This window comes from Muntiacus reevesi, chromosome 2, assembly GCF_963930625.1.
Source record: "Muntiacus reevesi chromosome 2, mMunRee1.1, whole genome shotgun sequence".
Taxonomy (NCBI): domain Eukaryota; kingdom Metazoa; phylum Chordata; class Mammalia; order Artiodactyla; family Cervidae; genus Muntiacus; species Muntiacus reevesi.
The window spans coordinates 114,301,053-114,307,052 of NC_089250.1; the positions used below are offsets into that span (position 1 = coordinate 114,301,053).

The 6,000-nt window shown below is 36.9% G+C and overlaps 1 pseudogene; it reads left to right on the forward strand.

Annotated features, from left to right (window-relative positions):
* The first annotated feature begins 1,140 nt into the window (after window positions 1–1,140).
* LOC136157228 (cytochrome b-like) lies at window positions 1,141–2,232 on the forward strand (annotated as a pseudogene).
* Window positions 2,233–6,000: the final 3,768 nt, after the last annotated feature.

Below are 6,000 nucleotides of genomic sequence, written 5' to 3' on the forward strand. Positions count from 1 at the left end.
ATATATGAATGTGAAAGATGGACTATAAAGAAAGCTGAGCACCGAAGAATTGATGCTTTTGAACTGTGGTATTGGAGAAGACTTCTTGAGAGTCCCTTTGACTGCAAGGAGATCCAATCAGTCCATCCTAAAGGAAATGAGTCCTGGGTGTTCATTGGAAGGACTGATGTTGAAGCTGAAACTCTGTTACTTGGCCACCTGATGCAAAAGGCTGACTCATTTGAAAAGACCCTGATGCTGGGAAAGATTGAAGGCAGAAAGAGAAGGGGACAACAGAGGATCAGATGTTTGGATGGCATCACCGACTCAATGGACAAGAGTTTGGGTAAACTCTGGGAGTTGGTGATGGACAGGGGAGCCTGGTGTGCTGCAGTTCATGGGGTTGCAAAGAGTTGGACATGACTGAGCAACTGAACTGAGCTGAATCTCCATAATAACCATAACACCAATAAGCAATGATCAACCAATAACAATTACTAATCAAGTACCATAAGTACATAGTGTTGCGATCCCCATAGTCTCTTCACTAGAAAAAGGAGAATCACTGATACCATAATTTACCCAATCCCCCAAACCATTCAACTTAAACACAATCACCACCTCCTCACCTTTTAAAACATAGAATACCATAAGTAGGTGAAGCTTTTAAAGAAAAACCCACAAAATGAATCGTAAATACTCTCCAGGCCAAAATACTGGAGTGCGAAGCCTATCCCTTTTCCAGGGGATCTTCCCAACTCAGGAATTGAACTGGGGTCTCCTGCATTGCAGGTGGATTCTTTACCAACTGGGCTTCCCTTGTGGCTCAGACAGTAAAGCATCTGCCTACAATGTGGGAGACCTGGGTTCAATCCCTGGGTTGGGAAGATCCCCTGGAGAAGGAAATGGCAACCCTGGATTTTTCCAGGATTTTCTTGCCTGGAAAATCCCATGGACAGAGAATCGTGGTAGGCTATAGTCCATGGGGTTGCAAAGAGTCAGACATGACTGAGCGACTTCACTCAGTCACTCACTCTTTACCAACTGAGCTATCAGGGAAGTCCAATAAAAATAGTACCTACGTATAATTTATGTTATCATTATTCTTACATGGAATCTAATGGCATGAAAAATCATTGTTTTTCAACTACAAGAACACTAATGACCAACATCTGAAAATCACACCCATTAATAAAAATTATTAACAACACATTCATTGATCTTCCAGGTTCCACAAACATTTCATTATGATGAAATTTTGGCGCCTTACTAGGTATTTGTTTAGTTTTACAAATCTTAACAGGCTTGTTCCTAGCAATGCACTACACATCAGATACAATAACTGCCTTCTTATCAGTTACACATATCTGCCAAGACATAAATTATGGATGAATTATTCAATATATACATGCAAAAAGAGCTTCTACATCCTTCGTCTGTTTATCTATGTAGGACGCAGTCTATAATATAGATCCTATGTTTTTCTAGAAACATGAAACACCAGAGTTATTCTATTATTCACAGTTACAGCTATAACATTTATAGGTTACATAATTACCCTGAGGACAAATATAATTTTGAGAGGCAACAGTCATTTCCAGTCTTCTCTCAGCAATCTCATACATTGGTACAAACCTTGTTGAATGAATCTGAAGTGGCTTTTGGTAGAAAAAGCAACTCTCATGATTCTTTGCTTTCCACTTTATTCTTCCATTTATCATGACAGCACTAACTGCTGTCCACTTACTATTCCTTCATGAAACAGAATCTAATAATCCCATAAGACTCTCATCTGATACAGACAAAATCCCATTTCAACTAGTATACAATTAAAGACATCTTAAGTGCCTTATTAGCAGTGGTACCATTAATAATATTAGTCCTATTTTCATCTGATTTATTAGGAGATCCTGACAGTTACACCCCAGCAAACCCTCTCAGTACACCACCTCACATTGAACCAGAATGGTACTTCTTATTCGCATGTACAATAGTACAATCCCCAGTAAAATAGGAGGGGTACTAGCCTTAGTTGTTTCAATCCTAGTCCTAATGCTATTAATAATACCATTTCTTCACACATCCAAACAACACAGTATGACATTCTGACCTCTAGCCAATGTTTATTCTGAGTAGATCTATTTACACTAACATTTGTGTTAGGGTTAATTGGAAGACAATCTGTAGAAGACCTTCATTGTTATTGAACAACTAGCATCTATTTTATATTTCTTATTAATTCTATACCACTAACTATCTTGTTGAAAATAGTCTCCTAAAATGAAGAGTGTTTGTAGCATACTCATTATCCTAGTCTTGTAAACCAGAAAAGGAGAACAATGCATCTCCCTAAGACTCAAGGAAGAAGCTCCAGCTCCACCATCTGCACCCAAGGCTGAAATTCTACTTAAACTATTCCCTGAAATTTTTGTTATGGGTCATTTACAAGATTTTTAATTACTATGTTAGCATTAAAATAACCTGATTTATCATAAATCCCTATGTATTTCACGGATACCTGCACCTCCACATTAATGTGTACATATATATCATACCATGCATAATATATATATTTGTACATTATGCACCCAATGCATATAAGCATGTATATTAAATAATGTTGCAGAGTACATAAATATTATTGATTGTACATAGTTCATTAAGTCAAATCAATTCTAGTCAACATGCATATGATATCCAAAAGATCACAAACGTCATCAGCAGGCTGCATGAAACCGTCACCCCACTTGGCAGGTGTACCTCTTCTCATTCCAGGCCCATAGGTTGTGGGGGTTTCTATTGGATGAACTTTATCAGACATCTGGTTCTTACTTCAGGGCTGTCTCATCTAAAATCACTCAATATTTCCTCTTAAGTAAGACATCTAGATGGACTAATGACTAATCAGCCCATGTTAACACATAAGTGTGATTTCATACATTTGGTATTTTTCAAGTTTTTAGGGAATGCTTGGACTGAGCTATGGTGATGGAGTTCTTAACACAGTCACATAAATTGTTGTTCAGTCACTAAGTTGTGTCTGACTTTTTGTGACCCCATGGACTGCTTCCTTGTCCTTCACTATCTCCTGGAGTTTGCACAGATTCATGTCCATTGAATTGGTGAGTCTATCTAACCATTTCATCCTCTGCCACCCCCTTCTCCTTTTCCCTTCAATTTAATTCAATTCAAATTTAATTAATTAATCCAGTCAATCAATTCAATTAATTCAAATTTAATTCAATTTAATTCAAATAAATTATAGCTGGACTTTAACTGAATATTGTTTACCAACATCAATCACAAAGTGTTATTCAGTCAATGGTTACAGGACATAGAAAAATTATAAGTACATATATTGAACAAATAACTAGATCTACTTCTTTTCCCTGCTTCAAGCAGACCTAGAAAATAAATTCTAACTATACCAATAAACTACTTAGATATTCTCCATTTATATAGACAAACATCTCCCTAGATTTACCAACCATTTTATCAAAATTTTAACAATAAATATAAATAAGTTATATAAATATTATTCCCACATACAAAAATAAACTTAATGTAGCTTAAAAATCTAAATCAAGGCACTGAAAATGCCTATGTGAGTATATTAACTCCATAAACATACAGGTTTGATCCCAGCCTTTCTATCAGTTTTTTATAACATTACACATGCAAGCATCTGTGCCCCAGTGAGAATGCTCTCTAAATCACTACAATTAAAAGGAGCTGGCATCCAGCACACTAAAAATAGTAGCTCATAATGCCTTGCTTTACCACACCCCTGCAGGAAAGAGCAGTGATAAAATTAACCCCAAAGAGAGAAGTTTGACTAAGTTATACTAATTAGGATAGGTAAATTTTGTGCCAGCCACCATGGTGATGTGACTAACCCAAATTAATAGAAATATGGTATAAAGCATGCTAAAGGGTATAAAATAAAGTTAATTTTCAAGCCGTAAAAAGCGGTAATTAAAAATAAACCATGAAAGTGACTTTAGTACCCCTGATTACACAACAGTTAAGACTCAAACTGGGATCAGCTCCAAACCCAAATAATTACTAGAACAAGATTATTTGCCTGAGTACTACCAGCAGCAGCTTAAAATTCAAAGAATTTGGCAGTGCTTCACACCACTCTAGAGGAGCTTGTTTACAATCGATAAACCCTGATAAACCTCCCCAGCTCTTGCTAATTCAGTCTTCCGCAAACCCTGAAAAGGAGAAAAGTAAGCATAATTATTATGCATAAAAGCATTAGGTCAGACTTCTGTGATGGTACAGTGGATAAGAATGCATCTGCCGACGCAGGGGACACTGCTTCCATCCCTCGTCCTGGAAGATCCGAAATACTGTGGAGCAACTAAGCCTGTGCTCCGCAACTGCTGAACCCTGTTCTAGAAATGGTGAGCTACAACACCGAGCCCACGTGCTGCAACTACTGAAGCCTCGCACTCTATAGAGCCTGTGCTCCACAAGAGAAGCCACTGCAATGAGAAGCCTGTGCATAAAAAAAAGTTAGGTCAAGATGTAACCTACAAGATAGAAAGAAATGGGCTACCTTTTCTATTTCAAGAATATATTTCCACCATCAGGGAAGCCCATATATGTTAATATTTTGGTACATATGTTAATAAGATATTACATTTTATTTAAAAAAGAACATATTTCCATACACAAAAGATTTATGAAACCTAAGGACCAAAGGAGGATTTAGTAGTAAATTAAGAATAGCATGCTGAATTGAATAAAATGAAATGCACACTACCTGTCTCTCTCCTCAAATAATATAATAAATTATCTACAATCTATTAGCAAACACTAATCATAGGAGAGGAGACAAGTTGTAACAAGGGAAGCATACTGGAAAATGTGCTTGAATAAATCAAAAGATAGGTTAAATAAAGTACCTACTTTACACCTGGGAGATATCATCTATGAATTTCTTGAACAAAATCTAGTCCACTCCTTTCCTCAGGGTACTAGTATAAGTAAATTAAACATTCACTCAAATATTCAAAGTATAGGAGATAAAAATTTAAAATATCTTTGGTGCTATAGAGAAAGTACCACCAGGTAACAATTAAAAAAGCATTAAAAGTAACAAAAAAACAAAGATTACTCCTTGTACCTTTTACATGATTTTACTAGCAAAACTTTAACAAAGAGAATTTTAGTTAAATAACCCGAATCCAGATGAGGTACTTATGAACAGTTTTACAACAAACTCATCTATGTAGCAAAATAGGAGGATTTGTAAGTGGAGGTGACAAGCCTAATGAGCCTGGTGAGACTAATGAGCAGGTTGTCCAGAAAACAAATTTTAATTCAACTTTAAAAATACCAAAAAACCCTTTATAGTGTGTGTTCAGTCACTTAGTTGTATCCAACTCTTTTGCAAACCCATGGACTGTAGCCTGGCAGGCTCCTCTGTCCATGGGATTTTTGTATTTTTAAATGTTAGCCTAAGATGGTACAGTTTTTTAGAAATGAGCACAGCCTTGACTAGAGAGTAACAATAAATAGCACCACGCTTGGCTTAAAAGCAGCCATCAATTAAGAAAGCGTTCAGTCTCAACAATAATCCTTCCTTAATACCAATAATTAAATCAACTTCCTCTGTCCATGGGATTTCCCAGGCAAGAATACTGGAGTGGATAGCCATTCTCTTCTCCCAGGGGATCTTCCTGACCAGGGACTGAACCCAGGTCTCCTGCACTGCAGGCAGATTCTTTACCATCTGAGCCACGAGGGAAGCCCAAAGTACTGATAATTAACTCAATATCAAACTATTTATTAAAGATACTGTTAATCTAACACAGGCATGCACCCAGGGAAAGATCTGAAAAAGTAAAAGGAGCTTAGCAAACACAAACCAAAAACATCACCTCTCTAATAATTAGTATTAGAGGCACTGCCTGCCCAATGACAACCATTAAACAGACACAGTATCCTGACCCTGAAAAGGTAGCAGTCATGTGTTCTCTAATAAGGACTAGTATGAAAGGCCACAGGACT